The following is a 26,050-nucleotide window of genomic DNA, read 5'->3' as shown; positions in this document are numbered from 1 at the left end:
GGGACTTTGGACAGCTGTCTACCTTCTCTCACCCGGCAGGCCCTGCTGCCAAGATGAGCCTCTCCGTGTCTTTAGAAAACTCTAATCAAGAGGAAGAAATTGCCCGGAATGGAAAGACTCCTTTGCTGCTCTTCAAATCTGAACACTTGTAAAATGAAGGGGAATGAGTACTTGAACAGGCTTCTGTCTCATTAGGCAGTCCTTTGAATGAGTCATCTACAAACTCAAGCAATTGATAAGGACAGTTAGTGGTCATTTATCATCTTAAGGTATTTTGGTTCTAAATTATGCACTTACCACCTTCATGCTGGAGCCCTTTTGTACGCAGTTATGTCAGTGGGCATTGAAGGACACACACACACAATTTTCATTTACTTTGTCTGCTCTCCCTGTCTTCTTGTCCTTTAATCATGGTTTTCTTCCTGAGGCTGTTGATGCTGTGAATAACATGGGTTTATGATTGGAACCAACTTTGCATCATTCCTAGGCTAAATCCCATGTGGTCATTATGTATTTTCCTCTTATATTTTCTGGATAAAAGTCATAGTTAGATACCACATCATATGTGTGTTGTATAGGCCACTAGAACCTCTTTCATCCTTGTTAAGGTGAGTGTTGACCTAGCCTATCATGTAACACAGCTGGCATGCTTTTACTTCATCTTCGTTTGGTCTTTAGGCTACCAAAAAGAGTGAGGAGAAAGGTAACATAGTGTCTGTGTACTAGGCATGGTGTTTGTGTTTATCTCATTTAATCTCCTTCCCTGGGAAATTGAGGGCCATCAAGTAGTTTGCACCACCCAGGTCTTGCAACTAGTGAATGGTAGGGTCAGAATTTGATTGCAGGTTTGTTTGGTAAAACCTTTGTTCAGTCCACTACAACATATGGTCTCTCTCTGGAAGTGAGTGCATCCATGTGGAGGAGGGGAGGGGGAAGGAAGGGAGGTGTGGAAAGAGATTCATTGAAATTGAGAAAGAGAAGAGAGAAATGCTCTCCCACCTTTCATTGCCATTTAAAAATCTGGGCTTTTAGATATGTCACTAAGAACTTGGCTTGAATCTTAGCTCTACCATTCAGTTGATTTTTCACCTTAAGCCCATTTGTTTCTCTGAGTCCCATTAAAAAATTACCATGTAGAATATTAACATGGGGTTATTATGAGGAATACAGCTAATATATGTAAAGTGTCTGCACATAGTATGTGCTCAATATAGTGGTGCCCATTACTGTCATTATTATTGATTTCCTACCATTCAAATATGTTTTTTAACTGGAAATAATTAATTTTGGTTTGGAAAATTTCCAAATGAGACTTAGAATGACTTCTGTAGTTATTTATTTAGTTCATTTTTTATATTTAACTTTTTATTATGGAATTTCATAAAACATAAAAATAGAGAAAATAATGTAATAAACTCCAGTGTACCCACAACCTAGCTTCTATAGTTATCAACAATCTGCTGTTTTTGGTATTTTGTTCTTCTGCCTATATAGCCTAGAGCAATTTTGTTTTCATCAAAATAGATTAGTTTCCTCCACTTTTCACCCCTCCCCAAGTCAAACCAATTTAATAAATTGGTTTAGTAAACCAATTTGCAGAATGCTTTGGGCTTTCTTACTGATCTGGAAGTGGTTGTCCCAGAATGGAAGATTGGAGATGCCATTTTCATTTTTATATGGGAAACCAACCATTTATAGCTAGCTTTAGTCCCTCAGCCCATACAGATCTGACAGTTTATGACTCGTTGACACTCTCTTTTCTGACTGACACATTCTACTTCAGGCTCTCTGGAGGTAATGATTGCTTTTTTTCACGAAGGTTATTGGTTATCATAAATAGGGCCTAAGAGCTCCTGTGCTTCGTTAGCCAGGTCAGGGAGGTAGCAATGAGAAAAGAGGCTGATTCTGAGAAATGGCACCAGGCCATCATCAAATGACCCTTCAGTGCCCAGGAACTCAGGAAGGCTGTTGGCTCCAGCTCCAGCAATCCATAGCTTTCCGAGAACTGATACCCATGATTATTTGATTTCTTAGCAGAGCCCTTTCTACTAAAAGTGTTGTATGCCAGATGAAAGTAGAGGAAAATCAATTGTATTTTGACCACTGTGCCATCCTTAGATGTTGCAAATCAGAATTGGTAATCACTACTCTTTATTTCGAGTGCATTCCTTCTAGCCCAAAAGCCCTTAAGTAAATATGTTATATGTAGAGTACAATCTGTGGTTAATAGTTACCTTAGCGATCTGATGTCACGGTGAATGAAATAAATAAGTTATTATCCTCCTATTTGTTTAGAAATCCAGGACTTCTTTGTTTTCAGGTGATATTCAGGGTGTTGACAGATGTCTTCCATTTGCTTATTTTTCAACATTTTATATTCAGTTTGTATAATATATCCTACTGTTTTCCAAGCACATCAGCCATGACATCTTTTTTAATTTTTGCATTACTTTATACATTAGTTAGGGTAGGTTTTATTTCTACTGTATGATGGGAAAAATGACTTTGGGGTATGTTTCCTCAAAGATTACCACTGGATATTGTTTGAGTCAATATCTAGAACCCAATTCTGATATTTTTCCATTGCTCTTTGGAGAAGACCTCTGGGCCTTGGGCCTGATCCAGCTCTCTAAATTTCACTGAACTGGTAAACATTAAAAAACTAAATGTCTGATGACTACCTTTGTCCCCACATTAGGATCAACAAATGTGATTAGATGCCTATCTTAAAGAGAGTTCATGAACTAGTTGAGGTGAGGTAAAGTTTTGGGGGTAACTTCTTCCACCCTTCATATGTGTAAACTCTCCCTTTCTAAATTGGTAAGGCAGAGGATCTTGGTGTCCAAGCAGGAATGCCCAAAGGCTGGTCATTAAGTTTTGGGGTGGCTTTAACTAAAATGTTGGGAAGTGAGGTGAAGTCCCAGCCCGGTAGATTTGGTGAGGCCTCTTGTGTAGCTACTTTGTATTAAAAGCTATTCTAGGCATTATAGGAGCATAGAGATTAAAATAAAACAAACAAAAAAGATAGGATCCTGCCTCTTCAGAACCACCCCCCAAGCTAGCAGACAAGATGTGCTTCCATTTTTTGCCTACTCCAGTTTATCCTTCTATTCTGCCAGCAGAACGATCTTTCAAAAATAAATGCCCCTTTCCCTGCTTAATCCTTTCTGGTGGTTCCCTAGTTCTTTTTTCTTTTCTTTTCTTTTCTTTTTTTTTTTTTTTTGTTGTTGTTTCTTTAAAGCACATTTAAAGTGCCCTTTATTCACCTCTTGCAAAATAAATTCAGTTTTACAAGTAGCAAAACTAAAAGCCTATTTCTCTTTACACATTTACTTTTTTCTTAGAAAAACAGTCCAATGCTGCTATAAACTGACTTTAATCATTATCAAGCCTAACTTTGTCTTTCTTGGTGAGATAACTAAACATGAATAAGAGGCAAGGAGTTTTAAATCATAAAGTTTCTTTATACACTTTTAGCTCTCAAAAGAAGTCTGCTGTAGGGTAGTTGTCTTCCACTTAACTTTTTCATTTAAGATGATCTGAATTTGCCAAATGCAATTAAAAGATCCATTTCAAGGACTCAGTAACCTCTTATGACATTAAAAAGTATTTTTCTTTTGAGGACTTATTTAAAATATTAACAATTCTAGTACCTGATTGAAAAAACAAATCAAGTGTAAAGTCTACCCCAAGACAATGTTGGCCCCCTGCTTGGAAGCCAGCTGATGCTGTGACCATTATTGGAAGCTCTGATAGGCTTTTGTTAAGAGGCCTCATATTCTGAACATGGGCATGCTTTAGTTTAAGTAAACATTAATATTTGGTTCTGAAATCTGAGGACACAATCCATGAAATAAAAGTCACAGGAGGATTTTCTTCTTTTACAGTGATCTAGTATATTAATTCCTCCATATTAAACCTATCTTTCCAGACAGGTAAAATTATATTTACTAAAATCCAGAATGAAACTACACAAGTACATTTAAAACTCTTATTTGAAAAGCAGGTCACAATATTATATCTAAGCTGCTCAGAAGACCCCAGTGATCACTGGGAAATCTGCCACAGTCCAGTTTTTCCAACCCAAGTAGGTCCAAACTTCAGGGAATAATGTAGCCCCTTTCTGCTGCTGCTCTGAAAACTATTTGATCAAAACGAAGTTTACAAGAACGAGGTATTCCAAGATTAGAGTTCATTTGCGTATCCCATGAATAGTGGCAATGCTCAGGCTTGCCAGAAAACTCCCAGATGTCAAAATGTTGTTGGGTAAACCACCACATTTGGTAACTTCTTGATCCCTTAAATTTGTATCTCCTGCAAATATAACTGTAGCTGACTCTGGAGCCTCTTGCATTTTCTTTAAAACCACTTTTAACTGATTGATTCGTTCCTTAGCATGCCCTTTGGTGTTCTCCAAACGAGAAGTCATAAGGTAAAGTTCATTTCCTGACACACATGCACACACAAAAGGTTTCTCATCATTTTGGTACCTGGAAAAGGAATAATCTCTTGTCTTTTTAATTTCACTCTTGATTGTTTCGACATTATAGCTGTGAAATCTCCTTCTTCATGACCTGTAATAATCTCATAACTTCTTGCTCTCTTCTTTAGGTTGCTATAGTATGGAGGAATAACTTCCTGTAGAAATATCACATCTGAACCGTACAAAGTTAAATAAGAACACACCCCTCGAGCCCTCTCTTGCAGGTTGTTTAGATCCAATCCATCAATATTCCAGGTAGTTAAAGAGAACATACTGCCATCTTCTTGGTGAAAATTTTGAGATGAGCTGCATTTAGAATGAGTGGAATCAGTTGTATCTTCATTGCTTAGGTCCACACAAGTCTCAGGCTCAGAGGGGGTCTGAGAACAGCTTTCCAGGGCACTCTCATCCATGCACAGCTCAAAGGAGGAGTTCAGCGCTCTCTGAAAAGCAAAGCCACAGGGGTAGGTTTTGTGCACTCCACTAACAAAGGTAAAGAGCAGGAAATGAGAGAAAGCGAAACCATACTTCCATCTCCCCGTCATTCTCTGGCAGATAGCACTGAACCACAGCCATGTCGCACTGGGTGACCAAGGCAAACTCCACACACGAGAGTCACCGTGTCTTCACCCTGGGCTCTTCCTCATCTCACACTGCTTCAGGCCCGGGGTCCAGATCGCTGCCCGGCTCCATCACTGCCCACCCCCTCACTGCCCTCTTAGGCGGTCCAGGAGGTCCTTGGTTCCCTATTTCTTAAAAGACCAAATCTGAGTTTCTTACCAGGACACACAAGACCCTCTATGGTTTGGCTCAGATTCTTTTCCCTCTGTACTCACACCTCCACAGAAAGCTCCAGGCATAGATGACCACTCCTTGGGGTGCCCAGAGGCCCTCATGATTTTTCATTTCTTTGGACATTTACTCATGCTGGATCCTCTGTCTTGGGTCCTCTGAGAAGAAGACACTAAGGATTAAACAAGCAAGGTTTTTGTTAGAGGAACCACCTATGTGAGAGAAAATGGGATGGGAGCTGGGTAAGAGTGGTTGTACCATCGAACCCTGATGCAAGTCTAAGTCCAAGTGAAGGGGACCCGGAGGGTGGGTTTGGTAGGAGCCTTCTGGACAGCCCTGCAATCAAAGCCTTTGGGGAGCCCAAAGTCAGCTGTCAATGGAGTCCCGTATCTTCCAGAAACAGGTGTGCCTTATTATCCCTGCTGCACTCAATCTTTGGAGGTGAGCATGCCCTGGGAGGTGTGGCTTCAGCACAAATTTGAGGATGAATTTCTGATGCAGCAGCTGGAGGTCTTCAAGTTGCATCTTCTTGGCTGCTGCAAATGTCTTTCCTTTTCCATTTAATTTCTTCTACTGCTCCTTAAAGAGCTAGCTTTAAATGTTTCTTCTTCTGGGAAAATTTTCCTTGAGGGAAATTCTCAGAATGTTACATGATCGTCCTACCACCTAGAATGATCATCCTCTAATCTCTACCTAATACACCCATTTAATTAAGATTCAGCTCTAGCATCACCTCCTCTAAAAAACTTTCTCAGTTCATCCCACACAGGTTGGTTGAGGCCCTTCCTCTCATCTCCCATAGCATTTTGTGTTTACCTTTATCGTGGGACCTATTTCACTGTATTGTCATTATTAGCTTCTTTGTCTTGCCACTAGACTGTGTATTCCTTGACGATAAGATGTATGTTTTCATCTTTGAACCCATACCACCTATTACAGGACCGAAAACCTGGTAGGTCCTCAGGAAATATTTATTGAGTAAATGAATGCGTTTGTAAGACTTTGCAGGCAGATTTAGGGAGAAGATAGTTGAGGCAGAGCTTGAGCAAGGCCATGGATGGGCAAGGGATTTACTCTGTAGTTAATAATACCTTTTTTTTTTTTTAAATAAGTGTATCTTGCTCAAAAGCTGACATTTTAGGGCAGGTGTATTATGATGCAAAACAGTGGGGGAAAGGAGTGTCTTCCTGGCAGTTGAAAATGATTCCTTCTTGAGAACTTTGTAGTGAACAATGTTTTGAGAATTTCCTGAGAGACTTCTTTCTTGAGAGGAAACAGTTGACGGAAATGGAATTTTACTGCTGCCAGGAAAAGTGTGATAAAGATCAAATCTCATACAGCTACTACTACCAGCATGGAAATTTCCAGAGAGCAAAAGGATTTCAAAGTCCCAGCTAGTGGCTCATATATATTTAGTATTCAGTGCAGCTGGACTGTAATCGTATAATGGGATTTGACCGGTTTTGACAATCCAGTTTGTAATGTATGAATTAGTGGAGATCCATGTATCTTGACGTTTGCTGACTCTGCCAGATGTTGGTCATCTTTTTGATGGAAAGCCACAGAGAGCTGGCTGGGATCCCAAGTGTCAGCATCCACTAACAGGCACCTACCACTGCTACATGTTGCCAGAGGAGCTAGACATGCTGAGGATAAGGCTGGAGAAAAGCACTTTCTCAACAGCTAGCAATTTTGCCCCTCATCCCTATATTGTCTTCTACCTGGTGGCCTGGGTTGAACTATGCATGAGGCAGGCACTCCTTTCTGTCCAGGCACAAGTCTGTCCTAGATAGTCTTCCCCATGTCTCGTTTTTCCAGAGTTGTGCAGTTGAAGGGATGCAATTTCCTCATGGGGTTGTTGTGAGGATTCAATCAGATAATGCATGCACAAGGCTTGGACTGTCTGACATAGAGTAAGTGCTCAATAAATGGTTGCTAGATTTTATTATTATGTAGTAGAAGTAGGAATCTGAAGGTAAAATCTTGATACTTATAGTTGAATATTATCAAAGTCAGTTGTTCACCATACATTTGTTAAACACCTGTGCTGGCAATGTCACAATATGGGACTCTAGGGAACTGGGCTGCTGTGGCCTGTACTGTAATTAAACTAGCACACAGGATTGCAGTTGTACATCTCTCCTCTCAGATGAAGACAGTTCATTTTGGCTGGCGGATGAGCAAAATCTACTCTACCATGCTCTAACCTGGTGTGGAATACTTTCTCCTCTCTTTTTCATTGATCCTTCTCTCTCAGCTTCAAATTTCTGTTTGTAGTTTATCTTTAGGTTGCATGTACCTCACTTAAGAAAGTCCCAGACATGTGAAAACAAGATGGATGCACATGTCCTTCCTTCCTTAATTTGTGTTGATTGTGTTGTTTGACCCAATAGCTCCTGCCTTCCAGATCCCCACATCCTTTTCTTTCTTTTTAGTAGAGTAGTTCACATGGTATAGTATCCTTTTTACTTCTTTTTACCACTGTCAGAGTTGTTAATTCCACTGTAAAGGTTCTCTTTTTCATATGTATACACACATCTCTTGTAACCATCTTCCTTCTTTCTCTTCCAAGTTTCATCCTGTTGAATCAAGAACCTACCCCCTCCTTCTCTATCCCATTTGAATGCCAGAAACATGAATTGAATTATGACTGATAGGAACTAGAATATTACTAATGATAGATGTGTACCAAGGCAAAAGAAAGCCATAATTAAAGTAAGAAAGAAGAAAAAGTAGTATTTATAAGTTTGAAGTTCCAAAGGGAATCTCACGTTCACTCTGTCCGAATCCGAACCTATCTCCTGGATCCCCTCTGGAAATGTCTGGCAGTCAGCTCTCAAGATGTTTCTCAAATGCATTTATTGCCTCTTTCTCATTTGCACTCCCACTGTCCCTTGCCCTGGGCCAGGCCCTCAGCATCCTCCATCTAGAGGCAATAACTTCTTCCCTTATCTTCCTTCTAGTTTTCTGTCTGCCACAGTCTGCCCTCTGCAGTTTCACAAGAGGGTGCTTTTTTTTTTCTTTTTCAGCCTTTTTATTGGAAAACAAGACAAAGATTCAAAACAAGTGTTAGTTTAGTAAAATATTTTAAGAAATCACCATCCAGATCAAGAACTAGAACTAACAGAACTCCGTGTCCCCGTCCCAGTCATAAACCTCTCTCTCCTCCCAAGATAACCATTATTCTGACTTTTAAAGTAGTTATTTCCTTGCATTTCTTTATCAAGAGGGTTCTTTTTAGATGTATGTCTCCTTTTGCCTCTCTGCTAAAGTGGCACTATCCAGTTGCCTCTGTGTTCTAAGCTGAAATTGCCTCACAGCTTTTCAACCTACTTGCTCAGGGCCTCCTTTCTCTGACTCCTCCTTTCCTCAGCTTCCAGATACATCAGGTGTCTTCTCTAGGCATTTGCCACATACCTCCCAGAATTTGCTTATGCTGTTCCTTTTTTTCTGGAATTGCCTCTATTCTCCTCCAGTGAAATTTTAGACCCAGTCCAAAGGTCAGTCTTTGATCTCTCCCCTGACCCCCTGCCTGAGGAAGGAGTAATCCCTCCCATCCCAGTGCTCTGTGCCCATTATAGCATTTTTATGCATGCTCTGTCATTAATGTTGATCAGTTTCTGGTGCCTATCAGAATGCTTGATACATAATAGATGCTCACTAAATGTTGAATGAATAAATCTATGCAATCAATGTTTAAAGCCCTTTCACAGTATCAACTTGCCTTCAGAACCAACACAGAAATCATATATTTGATTATGTGTTCAAGCTTACTTTTCCTTATTTTGCACAAGGTTGAAAAATTATTTTCTGTCAAAATCGAATATTGCCAGTTTGTTTTTAAAATCATTTTTTCCGTGGTAAATGTTTGCTATTTTGACCACACTACTGTTGAAATGAGTTTTGTAGGCTTTTCTGGTTACCTGTGCACCATTATTTTAATTGTTCCATGATAACTAATAATTCTTGAATGCCAGCTATGTGCCAGGCACGGTGCTAAGGCCTGTCTGTGCATTATTTATTGATTCCTCACTGTGATGGTTGGGTTCATGTGTCAACTTGGCTAGGTGGCCTAGCTGTCTGGTCAAGCGGGCACTGGCCTGACGATTGCTGTGAGGCTATTTGAGGCTGGTTAATAAACCAACGGGCTGGTTTGTCGGATCATCAGTCAATTGACTGCAGCTGACTGATGACTCATCAAGGGGCGTGCTTCCACAGTGAGAGAATGCAATTGGCTGGATTTGGTCCGGGTGATCAGTTGGAGGCTTATAAGCCGGACGGTTAGAGAAACCTTCACTTCTTCTTCAGCTGCTCAGTGAAGCTTTTCCTGGGGAGCTCGTCGAAGTTGCCAGTTCGTTTCCTGAGGAGTTTGTCAAAGTTGCCGGTTCGTTTCCTGAGGAGTTCGTCAAAGTTGCCGGTTCGTTTCCTGAGGAGTTCGTCAAAGTTGTCAGTTCATTTCCCGAGGAGTTCGTCGGACGTCTTCCTTGGAGTTGACAGCTTGTTGACGGCTCTGCAGAATTTGGACTCGTGCACTCCCGCAGTTGCGTGAGTCACTTTTACAATTTGATAATCAGAGACATCTCTCATTGATTCTGTTTCCAAGGAGAACCCTAACTAATACAACTTGGTACTGAGAGTGGTTCTTGAGAAACGGAATCTTAAAATGGGCTTTTACAATTTGTTTTCTACTCTGATTAGATTCAGAGGCACTAATGACTCTATTTCCAATAATCAAGAGGGTACTAAGAGTCCATGGCAGGAGTTGGCAAAGGAAATACACAAAATAGCACCATTTGATTCTCCTAATTGTGCTCTAGTACGAAGCGAGGCTCTGGGTGACAGCGTTTTCGACACTTTCACGGAGTTTTGCAGTATTAAGAGGTATAATGATGTTGGCTGGCTGCTCTTAGACACTTTGGATACAGTTGTAAGAGAAAGGGATGAGCTAAAGGCTTCAAATTCAAAACTTGAATGCCATATGACAGATGTAAAGGGTTCCATCTGTGCCCTGAAAGAAAATCTTATTTCCTGTGCCCGCAGACTGGAGGTTTCTGAAAATCAGACGCAGTCTCTTATTGTGCGAGTAGCACATTTACAGCGTAAACTAAAATCTCAACCTCTCAGGGTGTCTGCTGTTAAAGTAAAGGCATTGATTGGAAAAGAATGGGACCCGGAAACTTGGGATGGGGACATATGGATTGATAATAATGACAGTGAGGACATTGGAACCCTGGATTCTGCTGGGTCATTGTTAGATTTACCTGTAGAGGGCTGTCCTGGGGAAACAGCTTCTCTGCCTCCAGTCTGCCCTAAGGAGCCTGCCACACAACTCCCACCTAAGGAGATTAACCCTTCAATGCCTGCTAATCTTGTAATCACCTCCCCTGAGGAAGCAGCCCTCACTCCTCTGTCTGGAGAGATTAATCCTGTTTTAAGAGATGAAAATGCAACAGAGTGTCCTGAGGTGAATGGCTTGAGAGATAATTCTAACTCTTTTCATGACCCACCCCCACCACCAGTTTTTGCTTCAAGACCTATAACTAGGCTCAAGTCCCAACAAGCCCCAAAGGGTGAGGTACAAAGTGTGACCCATGAGGAAGTACGCTATACTCCAAAAGAACTGTATGAGTTTTCCAACTTATACAGACAGAAACCAGGGGAATATGTGTGGGAATGGATATTGAGAGTGTGGGATAATGGTGGAAGGAATATAAGGTTGGATCAGGCTGAATTTACTGATATGGGCCCACTAAGCAGAGATTCTGCATTCAATGTTGTAGCTGGAGGGGTTAGAAAGGGTGTTAACAGTTTGTTTGGGTGGCTGGCTGAAACGTGGATCAAAAGGTGGCCGGCATTACCAGAAGTTGAAATGCCAGAACTGCCCTGGTATAATGTGGAGGAGGGGATTCAAAGGCTTAGAGAGATTGGAATGTTAGAGTGGATTTATCATGGAAAACCTGCTCACACAGCCCTGGAATGTCCAGAGGACACACCTTTTACCAGGACTGTAAGGAATAAATTTGTGAAACTAGCTCCATCATCCCTGAAGAGCTCTGTAGTTGCCCTTCTCTGTAGGTCAGATATTACTGTAGGAACTGCTGTCACTGAACTGGAATCCTTAAACACAATGGGGATAATCGGGTCCCGAGTCAGCAGAAGCCAAGTGGCTGCAGTTAATCGCCACAGACAAGGTGGACAGGGCTACCATAATGGAAAACAGGCTCAAAGCAGCAATCAAAATAATATGACTCGCAGAGACTTATGGCGTTGGCTAGTGGATCATGGAGTACCAAGTAGTAAAATAGATGGGCAATCGACTAAATTCTTGTTTGAACTATATAAGCAGAAGAATTCTAGGCCACGTGAACAAAAATCTCCCTTGAATTACAAAAACAGAGAGTCACGGCCCCTTAATCAATTCCCAGACTTGAGACAGTTTACAGATCCAGAGCCTCTTGAATGAAGGGAAGGCCGGGTACCCTTGGAGAAGGACCCTGTCACACTGCCAAAAATTTACACTGTTAATCTTCTTCCCAGCCTTCCCCAGGGGGACCTACGGCCTTTTACCAGGGTGACTGTGCATTGGGGAAAAGGAAATGATCAGATATTTCATGGATTATTAGACACTGGGTCAGAAGTGACATTAATTCCCGGAGACCCAAAACGTCACTCTGGTCCACCAGTCAGAGTTGGGGCTTATGGAGGTCAGATGATTGATGGAGTTTTAGCCCAGGTCCGTCTCACAGTGGGTCCAGTGGGTCCCCGGACCCATTCTGTGGTTATTTCCCCAGTGCCGGAATGCATAATTGGAATAGACATACTCAGCAACTGGCAGAATCCTCACATTGGTTCCTTGACTCCAGGAGTGAGGGCTATTATGGTGGGAAAGGCCAAGTGGAAGCCACTAGAGCTGCCCCTGCCTAGCAAAGTAGTGAACCAGAAGCAATACCGGATTCCTGGAGGGATTGCAGAGATTAATGCCATTCTTAAGGACTTGAAGGATGCAGGGGTGGTGATTCCCACCACATCCCCATTCAACTCTCCTATTTGGCCTGTGCAGAAAACAGATGGGTCTTGGAGGATGACTGTGGATTATCGTAAGCTTAACCAGGTGGTGACTCCAATTGCAGCTGCTGTCCCAGATGTGGTATCATTGCTTGAGCAAATCAACACATCCCCTGGTACCTGGTATGCAGCTATTGATCTGGCAAATGCTTTTTTCTCAATTGCTGTCAGCAAGGGCCACCAGAAACAGTTTGCATTTAGCTGGCAAGGCCAGCAGTTTACATTCACCGTGCTACCTCAGGGTTATATCAACTCTCCAGCCCTATGTCATAATATTGTCCACAGGGATCTTGATCATTTCTCCCTCCCACAAGACATCACACTGGTCCATTATATTGATGATATCATGTTGATTGGACCTAGTGAGCAAGAAGTAGCAACTACTCTAGATTTGTTGGTAAGGTATTTGCGTGGCAGAGGATGGGAGATAAATCCAACAAAAATACAAGGCCCTTCCACCTCAGTAAAATTTCTAGGTGTCCAGTGGTGTGGGGCCTGTCGAGATATTCCTTCTAAGGTGAAGGATAAGCTGCTGCATCTGGCCCCTCCTACAACCAAAAAAGAGGCACAACGTTTAGTTGGCCTCTTTGGGTTTTGGAGACAACATATTCCTCATTTAGGTGTGCTACTCCGGCCCATTTACCGAGTGACTAGAAAAGCTTCTAGTTTTGAGTGGGGACCGGAGCAAGATGAGGCTCTGCAACAGGTCCAGGCTGCTGTGCAAGCTGCTCTGCCACTTGGACCATATGATCCAGCTGATCCAATGGTGCTGGAAGTGTCAGTGGCAAATAGAGATGCTGTTTGGAGCCTTTGGCAGGCTCCTATAGGAGAATCACAACGCAGGCCCTTAGGATTTTGGAGTAAAGCTTTACCATCTTCTGCAGATAACTACTCTCCATTTGAGAAACAACTGTTGGCCTGCTACTGGGCCTTAGTAGAGACAGAACGCTTAACCATGGGCCACCAAGTTACCATGAGACCTGAGTTACCTATCATGAGCTGGGTGTTATCTGATCCACCAAGCCATAAAGTTGGGCGTGCACAGCAGCACTCCATCATAAAATGGAAATGGTATATACGAGATAGAGCTCGAGCAGGTCCTGAAGGTACAAGTAAGTTACATGAGGAAGTGGCCCAAATGCCCATGGCCCCCACTCCTTCCACCTTACCTTCTCTTGCCCAGCCCACAGCTATGGCATCTTGGGGAGTTCCTTACAGTCAGTTGACTGAGGAAGAGAAGACTCGGGCCTGGTTTACAGATGGTTCTGCACGATATGCAGGTACCACCCGAAAGTGGATAGCTGCAGCACTGCAGCCCCTTTCTGGGATATCCCTGAAGGACAGTGGTGAGGGGAAATCCTCCCAGTGGGCAGAACTTCGAGCAGTGCACCTGGTTGTTCACTTTGCTTGGAAGGAGAACTGGCCAGAGGTGCGTCTGTATACTGATTCCTGGGCTGTTGCTAATGGTTTGGCTGGATGGTCAGGGACTTGGAAGGAACATGATTGGAAGATTGGTGACAAAGAAGTCTGGGGAAGGGGTATGTGGATAGACCTTTCTGAGTGGGCAAACAACATGAAGATATTTGTGTCCCATGTGAATGCTCACCAGAGGGTGACTTCAGCAGAAGAAGGTTTTAATAACCAAGTGGATAAAATGACCCGTTTGGTGGATACCAATCAGCCTCTTTCCCCAGCAACTCCTGTCATTGCCCAATGGGCTCATGAACAAAGTGGTCATGGTGGTAGGGATGGAGGTTATGCATGGGCTCAGCAACATGGACTTCCACTCACCAAGGCTGACCTGGCTACAGCCACTGCTGAGTGTCCAATTTGCCAGCAGCAGAGACCCACACTCAGTCCCCGATATGGCACCATTCCTCGGGGTGATCAGCCTGCTACCTGGTGGCAGGTTGATTACATCGGACCACTTCCATCATGGAAAGGGCAGCGATTTGTTCTTACTGGAATAGACACATACTCCGGATATGGGTTTGCCTTCCCTGCACGACATGCTTCTGCCAAAACTACGATCCGTGGACTTACAGAATGCCTCATCCACCGTCATGGTATTCCACACAGCATTGCTTCGGACCAAGGAACCCACTTCACAGCAAATGAAGTGAGGGGATGGGCACATGCTCATGGAATTCTGTGGTCTTACCATGTTCCCCATCATCCAGAAGCAGCTGGGTTGATAGAACGGTGGAATGGCCTATTGAAGACTCAATTACGGTGCCAACTAGGTGGCAATACCTTGCAGGGTTGGGGCAGTGTTCTCCAGGAGGCTGTGTATGCTCTGAATCAGCGTCCACTCTATGGTGCTGTTTCTCCCATAGCCAGGATTCATGGGTCCAGGAATCAAGGGGTGGAAACAGGAGTAGCACCACTCACTATCACTCCTAGTGATCCACTAGGGAAATTTTTGCTTCCTGTCCCTGCAAGTTTAAGCTCTGCTGGTCTACAAGTCTTGGTTCCAAAAGGAGGAGTGCTTCCACCAGGAAACACAATAATCCCATTGAACTGGAAGTTAAGGCTGCCACCTGGCCACTTTGGGCTTCTTATGCCTCTGAATCAACAGGCAAGTAAGGGGATTACTGTACTGGCTGGGGTGATTGATCCTGACTATCAAGGGGAAATAGCACTGCAACTACACAATGGAAGTAAAGAAGAGTTTTCCTGGCATACAGGAGATCCCCTGGGGCGTCTCTTAGTACTACCATGCCCCATGATTCAAGTCAATGGAAAACTGCAACAACCCAATCCAGGCAGGACTACCAATGGCCAAGAAACTTCAGGAATGAAGGTTTGGGTCACCCCACCAGGCAAAGAACCACGGCCAGCTGAAGTGCTTGCTGAGGGTAAAGGGAACATGGAATGGGTAGTGGAAGAAGGTCGTGATAAATATGAACTACGGCCACGTGACCAGTTACAGAAACGAGGACTATGATGATATGAATATTTCCTCCTCGTTTTGTTATGATTATGTTTGTATTTGTCTGTGAAGAAAATATTTTTGCTTTCTTCTCTGTCTTATCCCCTTATCATATGGCATAAGCTGTAACGTTCATTTTGAAGATATGGTTTTAGGTGATGTGTACAACTGCCAAGTTGACAAGGGGTGGACTGTGATGGTTGGGTTCATGTGTCAACTTGGCTAGGTGGCCTAGCTGTCTGGTCAAGTGGGCACTGGCCTGACGATTGCTGTGAGGCTATTTGAGGCTGGTTAATAAACCAACGGGCTGGTTTGTCGATCATCAGTCAATTGACTGCAGCTGACTGATGACTCATCAAGGGGCGTGCTTCCACAGTGAGAGAATGCAATTGGCTGGATTTGGTCCGGGTGATCAGTTGGAGGCTTATAAGCCGGACGGTTAGAGAAACCTTCACTTCTTCTTCAGCTGCTCAGTGAAGCTTTTCCTGGGGAGCTCGTCGAAGTTGCCAGTTCGTTTCCTGAGGAGTTCGTCAAAGTTGTCGGTTCGTTTCCCGAGGAGTTCGTCGGACGTCTTCCTTGGAGTTGACAGCTTGTTGACGGCTCTGCAGAATTTGGACTCGTGCACTCCCACAGTTGCGTGAGTCACTTTTACAATTTGATAATAAGAGACATCTCTCATTGATTCTGTTTCCAAGGAGAACCCTAACTAATACACTCACCATAATCCTTTATTATTCTCATTTTACAGGTCAGGAAACTGAAGCGCAGAAAAGTTCACGTTATGGTCATAAAGCTAAAAAGTGGTAGAGCCATGCTTCAAACCCAAGCAGTCTGACTATAAATATGCAACCTATGCTCTTTTTTTACCATTCTGTCTTTTCTTGTTAAGAAAGATAATGTGTTCTTGGTAGCAAACAGTGGATTTTTGCAAAGCATCTGTGGAGCACTGTCCATTTGTGGAAGGGTACTATTCATTTTCTCATGTCTTCATTCCTCCTTCTCTAAATTGCTTCTGGGCAGGGCCCTGTCCAGCTGCACCAACATTAGGTGTGTAGATCTTATGGCTAATGGGTGGCGCTTGGTTAATGACTCTTGGTGAGCCACAAATCTTGTATTGGCACTTGTCTTCTCATGTATTATTTAGCTCATGACTGCTGCCTTTGGGGTTGTTATCACCACAAATGATATGCCTTGTGTCTGGCAAAGTGATAAGCTGTGTCTTTTAAAATGATATTGGTCATTAATGCTAATTGCTATTTTTAACCTCCCTTTGAGTTGCTAAGAGGAAAGCCCAGTATAAACAGTTAAATCAGCGGATTAGGTGGAAGAATGGTTCAGTAGTTGGTACCACAAACTAACCATGGCTGGGGCTGGCAGAAACCAAGATCAGGGTCTCCAGAAGAACTTGGTCTGAGATAGCCTCAGCCACTGGGGAAAAAAATCATTGTTTTTCACTGTTAGGTGGGTGGAGAGAAACACGGATAGACTTATGATGTCTGGCCTCATTTGTGTGTGTGTGTGTGTGTGTGTGTGTCAGTGTCAGTGTTTGGCCTGTTTCCCTCATTGTTGTGGCAGCTTCTCTGGGACAGAAATTGTAGTCGTTCGTTGGTTGAGGCTTGGGCTCTTTGGTTCTGTCCAGGCCTGTATGTAGCACAGATAGAGCATTGCTCACCTGCTTAGCCCTTCTTGCCCATTTTAAAGAACTCTCACTGCATTTTGATTTTTAAAGTCAGAGCTTCCCTTTCTGCAAATTGCCATGGTCTATCTAGAATTTTTGGTTGTCTGAAACTTCAGTGCATATAAAACTATTTCTTAAAACAAATGAACTAACTAACAACAAGAAGAGCAACTAACATTTTTTGTTCCTTTAATAATGCCAGGCACTGTTTAAGGTGCTTTACACACAGTTATTTTTGGCATCCTCACAAAATTCCTATGAGGTAGTTACTCTAATCATCCCTGCTTTATAGCTCAGGGTGCAAATGGGTTATTTCTTGAAACTTGAGAGATTTCTTGTTATAGAGAAATTTGTTGTATTAGGATTTGAGTTTCACTTTCTGCATCAGGTACCGCTTTGTTTGGAAAGAACACTTGGAAAACATTCATGTGGCTGGAAGGGTGCTTCTGGAGATAATGATTTTCTCTAGCATCAGTCGTATATAATCATGTGAAAAAAAAACCCACACACCATTTTTATTGCTATTCATTTTGTTAGAAAAGTGGTGATTTGTTTTTCCACGGGGAGGGGGGGGGGCTTTCAATGCAGGCTAATTGTTGTTGCTCTATGTTCTTTTCCCAGATTCCCCTATTTCTTGTTATAGTCCAAGCACTATGGAAGGATTTAGTGGCCTTTGGTCAGCAGTTCGTCTCTTTTCTCAGTTCCTCATACTGCAGAAGAAGTAATGTGTTTTCATGTCAGGTAAAACGTACAAGGCCACTGTTCAATTTGACAGAAAGAATGAGCTAAAAGCACTTCTCAAAGAAAAGCATTTCATAGGCAACTTGTGTCTTTTTCTTTTTTATTTCCCAACCCTGTCCTATGTCCTGAGAAAATTCCATACTCACACAAGGGCCAGGTTGTTCTCCAAGTTAATTCTCTAGGATTATTGCGATTGTTATCTAAAGAAACCCCACATTGGTGTCCTGCTCACTCTGAGGAAGGTTCTTCAAAGGTCTTACTGTTTTCTTGACTAATGAGCATGAGGACAGTAAGACCTAGGCTCTAGTGGCCACATGAGAAACCAGGTAGATCCTGGAAATAAAAAAGTATGAAAATACCCAAATTTGTGCATTTTTCTTCTGGGTGCATAATATTTGGTCTCACCTTTGTTTCCCATAATGTAAGTCAATGAAGTGGTAATGAAAGTGGTGTGATGGCAGAGTTTTGGGTCCCAAATTCGTTTTGGTGTTTTTTTTTTTTCAACTTTTTATTTTGAAATAATTACAAAATTACAGGATAGTTGTAAAAATAATACAAACCCCACACAAAACTCCAACATACCCCACCCTCCCAGACACCCAGCTCCACCATCTTCAACATTTTGCCATGTCAGCTGCACCATCCTATCTGTCCATCATCCATGCATTATCCATCCATCCATCCATTTATCCACCTTCCAAACACTTAAGAACAGGCTGCACACACCATACTCCTTGACCACTTAATACCTCCATGCACAAGGATACTCTCTCATGCAAATCATCTTAAGTGCAATTAACAAGTTCAAGAAAGTTAACACTGATATAAAGCTTACATTCTATATTCTGATTTTTTCTTAGGTCCCAATAATGTCCTTTTGAGCCTTTTCTCCTCCATATTTGGTATGTTTCTCCACAAAGGACTGAGATTTGGAGGAGGAGGTGGGAAAGGTAAGAAAGTTTAAAGAGGCGTTTGTCTGGTCATGGAAATTGATGTCAGGATCCATGCACCGGCTGCTAGTGAAGTTAATCGAAAGGGAAGAACTCAGGGAAGCCTCACTGCAAAGCCAGATTCCCTTCATTTTCCCTTTTCCTTCCTTTCCTCCCCTCAAATTTCCCTCCCCCATGGTGTTTGATTATAGGTGGGTGTGGAGGTGCTCAGGCCTGACTCCCAGAGATTTGAGATTGATTAGGTTTTGGCTTGGGGCTCAGAGCTCTGCATTTTTAACAGGTTCCCAGGCGATTTTCTTGAAGACCTCAGAAGCACCCTTTAGGAAAGCCACATATGCTCATAATTGGTGAGCCATGTAGTAGAACACCTGGACTCCGTATTGAATATTGGCATACAGCCACACATATCCACTTGTCCTCTTACACCTTTGTGGAAATGGAAATGGATGCATCTGTCTTCAGTTTGGGAAAATCAACTTTTTATATTCATATTCATGTGGTTGCTAAAAATAGCTAAGGTTTATTGAGTGCTTTTTATATTCCAGTCCTGGTGATGTGTGCTGTACAGGTTTTATCTCATTGAATCCTCAGGAAATCCTTAAGAAATAGATACTTTTTTCCATATTTATTAACAAATAAGGAAACTGAGGCTCAGAGAGCTTAACTGACTTGCTCACGTAAGCTAGTTAGCAGCTGAGCAGGAAGTTGTATCCAGTCTATTCCATTCCGTTCTCTTTTTCTTTTCCTAATGGATTTCCAGTACATGGATTTGGAATCATAGTAATCCTTGGTTCACAAGTCATAGACTGCCTTTAAAGCCAGCCAACTTTTTTGTTAAGAGTCTTTACCATTAATTTCCACAGCCACCAGCTTTGCTATTGATCTTTTCAGATAAAAATATTACAAATCAAACCAGGATTTACAAACATATATTCATTGTTGAAACAAGAAGCCATAGACATTTTAAATAGAATTTAGCATACTTTGAGAAAATGTGCTTTTGTATCTTTTAAAGCACTCAAGGTCTGCCCTACTATGCAAAAGAACTAGATTTATATTTGCTAACTTGCAAATAAGAATGTTGCACTGGAAGGAAAAACAAGCCCTATAGCTGGGTGGTTCCTTCACTCTTGGGAGGGCAGTTTCTTTGGAAAACAAAACACATTTCTGATCACATGAATTAATGCAAATTGCTGCGTCAGGCTAAAAATCCATTATGCTTAGTAACTTTAAATAATGAGAGGTATATTTTGGGATGCTTTGGACAGAGCAAAGCAATATATGCTAAAAAGTGCTGATTATGAAAGCCAAAGCCCCACTTTTTCACTAAAGTCCCAACAATTTCAGGTTTTTTTTTTTTTTTCAAGTGAATTGTCCACAGGTTACTAATACTTAGAAAATGGAACTGTATGTTTATACAGGTCTAATACTTTTCTTTTAAACTTTTGAAGATACAGTTCCCCCTACCCCTAACCCTTTTTCTTGTCTTTCTGGGAAAATCCTGAACATAGAAACTTCTTTTAAAATTTTGTTCTAGAGCTGATAACTAGATGATAGTACAACAGAACCATATGGAAACCTATAGGAAAAAAAATCTATTTGATAGGTCATAGGAACTGTTATACTATGGGATTTTTACCTGATGTCTTGGTATCTCACTCTGATCAAATGTAAGCTCGATGTGTAGATGATTTCAGATGCTGCTATTGTTCTGAAAGTTAATGTGGTCAAAATCACAGTTTAATTCTTTAAAGATAGCTGTCTTGTGTTTTAATTCCTTGGTTGTCTTAAAATACTTGAATTGTGTCAGCCAAACTGGGACTGAAGACTACTTTATAATAACTTAAAATTTAGATTGTTTTCTAATTACTCCTGAAATAGATAGTAGTGATTTCTTTCTTTTTCTTTTTTAGTGGGAATACATATACACTGATAGGGAGAGAACAAGGTGTCAATAAATATAATTAATTTGAAAACATGTACATGCTATCACATAGTGACTACACTCTTGGTTCAGAGATGGATTCTTAATTATAGCAATGCATTAAAATCACCTGGAGAGTTTTTTAGTGTTTTGTTTTTTTAATTCAGCTTTTTATTTTGAAATACTTTCAAATTACAGGACAGTTACAAAAATGGTACCAACCCCATACAGAGAATTCCAACAAAACCCTGTCTTCCAGATACCCAGATCCACCAATTTTAGCATTTTGGCACATTTGCCATACCATTCCATCTGTCTGTCTGTATATTTATCAGTCCATTTTCTGAACACTGTTTAGGTTGTATACAATATGCTCCTTGAACACTTAATAATGCCACGTCCATTTCCTAAGAACAAGGATAGTCACCTATGTAACCACCCTAAGTGCAGTTATCAAGTTCAAGAAATTTAACATTAATATAAAGCTTTTGTCTGTATTCTAACTTTTTTGTATGTCCCAAAAACGAAATGTCCTTTTGCTCATTTTCTCCTTCCTTGTTAGATCCCATTCAGGATCACATGTTAAATTTTATTGTCATCTCTCTTGTTGCTCTTTCATTTGTTTCTTTTTTAAATTGTTGGAACATATATATAACATAAATTTTCTCTACTCAGTTAATCCAAAGCCTAACATTCATGGGATTAATTACATTCACAGTGTTGCAGCATCCTCACCACCATCCATTACTAGAACTTTCCCTTCACCCCAAACAGAAACCCTATACTCATTTTGCATTAACTTCCCATTGCCCCCCTCCCCCCAACCTGTACTCTACTTTCTGTACAGGCAAGTTATGGTACAGCAATTCCCTTGGGCCACCACCAGACAGATTGGGCCAGACATACATGCCCCTAATATGTGCATGGGGGTTACTTGGTGCGCTGGTCTGCTAAGCTGCCAGAATGCAAAATACATAAGTGGATTGGCTTTTACAATCGGGGTTTATTAGTTCACAAATTTACAGTTCTAAGGCCATGAAAATGTCCAAATTAAGGCATCAACAGGACGATACCTTCTCTGAGGAAAGGCCAATGGCAGCAGGGTTCCTCTGTCACATGTGAAGGCACATGGGGACGTCTGCTCATCCTTCTCTCCTAGGCTCTGGTTTCAAAATGGCTGTCTCCAAAATGTCTCTGGGCATTTTCTCTCTAAGCATCTCTCTGCGTCTGGGTCTGTGTCGGCTGTCTTCAAAATGTCTCTACCTTTTATCCTCTCATAGAGGATGCCAGTGAACTATTTAAGACCTACCTTGAATGGGCGGGGCCACATCGCCATGGAAACAACCTAATCAAAAGATCCCCCCCACAATAAGTCTGCACCCACAAGATTGGATTAAAAGAACAGTCTTTTCTGGGGTACATAATAGATTGAAACTGGAACACTTAGCTTCCCCCAGAAATGGGACTAGGGACCCGCACTGGGAACTCTTGGCTGGCTCTGGGCCTAGCCGGTGAGTGGTGGGGGTCAGACCAGCCAGGGCCCCACAAGAATTTTCTTGATTTGGCATTAGCTTTGCTACTGCAATCCTTTAATTGTTTTCTGGAACTTTGAGAAAAATGTTTCTCCCAGTTCTTGCTGGCTGTTCACATCTTCTGTGTGGGGACTGAGTTCTGAAGCTTCTCACTGCCATCTTGATCCAAGAATGATTTCTTTTAATTCAGCACCCCTCCCCATTCATTTCCATTTTATACATCTAGGATAGCTATGATTGAGAAAATTTTGCTTGACAGTCAGTAATCAGCATTTTTTAATTGAAAAGTATTGTATGTGGTTAAAACCTTAAACTACGGAAGGTATAAAAAAATTTCCATCATCACTTCATTCCCAGCTCCACTGTGATGATGACTGTTAAAAGTTTCTTGTGTAAGCTTTCAGTTTGTTTTGATGTCTTTTTAGTAAGCATGCACTCTCACACCCACATATCTTTTTTTGTACAGAGTTGAGATCAAGTAATGCATAATATTCTTAGATTTGCTTTTTTCACTTTGTTTTTTAGAGATTGTTTCATATTCATACTTATAGAGATACTCATATATTTTACCAGCTGCATGTGGTCCTCTATTTGGATATTCTTTAGTTAATTGAATCAGTCCCCTCTTGACGGACATTTGGATTGGTTTAGGTTTTTTTTTGTTTGTTTTTGTTTTTTGTTTTCTGCTATTATAAACAATGCTGATAAGAAATAGCCTTTTACATTTTTGTTTACTTGTGCTTATAGACTCACTCAGTTATGTTTAAAAGCAAACTTGGAGGAATGATATTATTGAAGCTTTTTCCATTTTTCTATTTGATAGTTCACAATTTAAAAATGAAGTCAGGGTACAAAGAACTTTCAAAACAATAAAAAGGAAAACCATTCTCAAGTACTTGAACCTACATATCTAAAAATGTGTTTAAATGATAATAGCTACCTCTTAATGATCATGGACGTTCTCTTATTTAATCCCCAAAATAGCACTATAGGGTCGGTTCTATTATTGTTGCCAGTTTATCAGTGAGGCAACTGAATAAAAAAAGGTTACCTTACTCGTCCAAAGTCACACTGGTAGTAAGCGTCAGAGTGAGGGTTCCACAGCAGTGTGTATTCAATAGTAAAAAGACAACTCAATAGAAAAATGGGCAAAGGATTTGAATAGACATTTCTCTAAAGAAGAAGTACAGATGGCCAATAAGCACATTATACAATTATAAACGTCTTTAGTCATTAGGGGAAATGCAGGTCAAAAGCACAATGAGATACCACTTCATACCCGTTAGGATGTGTTTAATTTAGAAAAATGAAAAATAAGTGTTGGCGAGATGTGGAGAAATTAGAACCCTCATATATTGCTGGTGGGAATGTCAAGTTGCGTGGCCGCTGTGGGAAACAGTATGAAAGTTCCTCAAAAACTTAAACATAGAGTTACCAGGTGACCCATCAGTCCTGCTTCTATGTATATGCCCATGAGAATTGAAAACATATGTCCACATAAAAACTTGTACATGAATGTTCATAGCAGCAATATTCATAATATCCAAAAGGTGGGAATAGCCCATGTCCATCAACTGATGAATAGATTAACCAAATAGGGTCTAACCATACAGTGGAGTATCAGCCAGTAAAAGGAATGGTGTACTGGTAAGTGCTGCAACATGGATGAAAACAGTATGCTCAATGAAAGAAGCCAGTCACAAAAGACCACATACTACGTGAGTCCATTCATATGAAATGTCTAGAACAGGAATGGCTATAGAGACAGAAAATAGATTAGGGTTGGTAGGAGGGAGTTTTGAGGGGGAATGTGGGGTGACTGGTATTGGGTACATGGTTTTGTTTTAGAGGAATGATAATGTTCTGCAATTGGCTTATAGTGATGGTTGCACCACTCTGTGAACATGCTAAAAACCGTTGAATTGTACATGTTAAATGGTTGGATTCTGTGTACTTTCCAGTTACAAAACCGTAGAGTGTCCGTACTATATTGCATTTCCAGAGGTCTGTCCTTCCTCTTTTAATAGAGTGATCTCCAGTATCATGCCCTCGGTTCTGTGTTTAAGCTGAGGAAGAACAGATTGATCTTTTCTCCAGTCCAGGCCTCTCCCCTGACCTCCAGACCTATAGATGAGGCTTATGTAGGTGTGGTTTGTGGTGCCCCAAAACAATTAGAATAGTGAAAGAGATCACAAATCACCGTAACAGATATAATAATAATGAAAACGTTTGAAATATTGCAAGAATGACCAAAACGTGACACAGAGACATGAAGTGAGCATACAGTGTTGGACAAATGGCACCAATAGACTTGTTTGACGCAAGGTTGCCACAACCCTTCAATTGGTAAAAAATGCAGTGCCTATGAAGCACAGTAAATCTTAGTGCAATTAAATGAGGTATGCCTGTATAGTATGACCTCATTTTGCATGTAAGGAAACTAAGGCAGAGAGATGTTAACTAACTTGCCAAAGATGACATACCTTACTGGTGTGTGGCAAAGTCAGCGTTTTGATCTAAGGTCTTTCTGACCTTCACTGTCTATATCTGCCACACACACTTGGATGAGAAAGCAGACCTTGATTGTTTATCTAGAATGTTGATAATTTGTTCTATTGGCAGGTTTTTGCTATTTTCAAAAATTGGCATAAAGTTAAAAAGAACCTTGAATTCTTTAGAGTTGAGCATTTGTAGCTCAATTTGTAAGAAGTTACATATTATAAATTTAAAGTATGTTCAACTAACAAATTAAAATTAATCACTATAAAACTATACTGGAATATTTACATTAGATACACTATAATTCATTTTATGTAATATAAGCCACAAAATTATTTTAGATATATAAATGATCATTAATATGATTACATATGTTAGCTGTTCTAAAATTTTCTTTAGTAACTCCTTTCTTCAAAACTACTTTAAGAATTCTTTTTTTCTTCTGGCTTCAACAGTTTTTGGAAATGTTGCCCTTTCATTTTAAAAAACTTTCCTAGCTTCTGGTCTAACTCTGGAGCAATATTGTATATACTGTCAGTCATTTGAATTTGAATAAAGCATGTTAATAATTGCATAAACTTGGGCTGCTGTGTGGCCCTGATGAGTGCTTTTTTATACACTTCTCAGGAATGATGAAAATAAATATGTTTTTCTAAGTGATAGAATTAATAGATAAATTGCTTTTATTTTAAAGTCCAAAAATAACATAATTCTTTTCTCTGAACAAGTCACCATGCAGCACAGCATAATTATAGCAGATCCAACTGTAATGTCAAGCTTAGGTCCTCTTTGTCTTCTCCTCTGAGGGGGTTTCTGTTCTCATCAAAACAATACAGAGTGCAGTGTGTATTGTTGGTCTTCAAAAATTATTAGTTCCTATCATGACAGTTCAATGCAGACACAGATGCTGCAGCAATTACTCCCCAAGGTACTTTGTGCCTAAGGCATTTTTACAGCCAGTGTGCTTTCAGTATGATACTCCTGCTCGGGAAGATATACATAGTAGTTTACTTTTCCAGCCAGTATGGTTAGAGCTTGACATTTCAAATACCTAAGAGATTTAAGGCCAATTTCTACTTTTATTCTGCTCTGCTACATACTTTTTAGCTGTGAACCATTGAGCCATTTAATTATTCTCTGTGTGCCTCAGTTTCCTCCTCTCTAAAGTGGGGATGACAAAACCTACTTCATAGTTTGGTTGTGAGGACTATTATCCTGAATTCCATGTGTTTATTTAAAACAGCATAGTATTGTGATTAAGGATGCACGCTTGGGTGTCAGTCTGTTGAGGTGCAAATCTTGGTTCTGCTACTTTCTGTCTGTATGATCTAGGATAAGTCACATAACCTCTTAGTGCCTCAGTTTCCTTAAGTATAAAATGGGGAGAGTAATAACTACTTACTTCATGGGGTTGTTGTAAGGATTAAATGGGTCAATGCATATGAAATGCTTTG

At 41.0% G+C, this 26,050-nt stretch overlaps 1 protein-coding gene and 2 pseudogenes across 4 annotated transcripts in view; 1 reads left to right on the top strand and 2 right to left on the bottom strand.

Annotated features, from left to right (window-relative positions):
- The window catches only part of ATP11C (ATPase phospholipid transporting 11C), a 198,080-nt gene that overhangs the window by 39,763 nt on the left and 132,267 nt on the right, over window positions 1-26,050 (top strand). The window lies entirely within an intron of this gene.
- On the bottom strand, window positions 524-639 carry LOC119523905 (annotated as a pseudogene).
- Window positions 4,008-5,176, bottom strand: LOC119522563 (annotated as a pseudogene).

This window comes from Choloepus didactylus, chromosome X, assembly GCF_015220235.1.
Source record: "Choloepus didactylus isolate mChoDid1 chromosome X, mChoDid1.pri, whole genome shotgun sequence".
Lineage (NCBI taxonomy): Eukaryota > Metazoa > Chordata > Mammalia > Pilosa > Megalonychidae > Choloepus > Choloepus didactylus.
The sequence above is the reverse complement of the archived record's forward strand: the minus strand, read 5'-3'. Positions and strand labels throughout refer to the sequence as shown.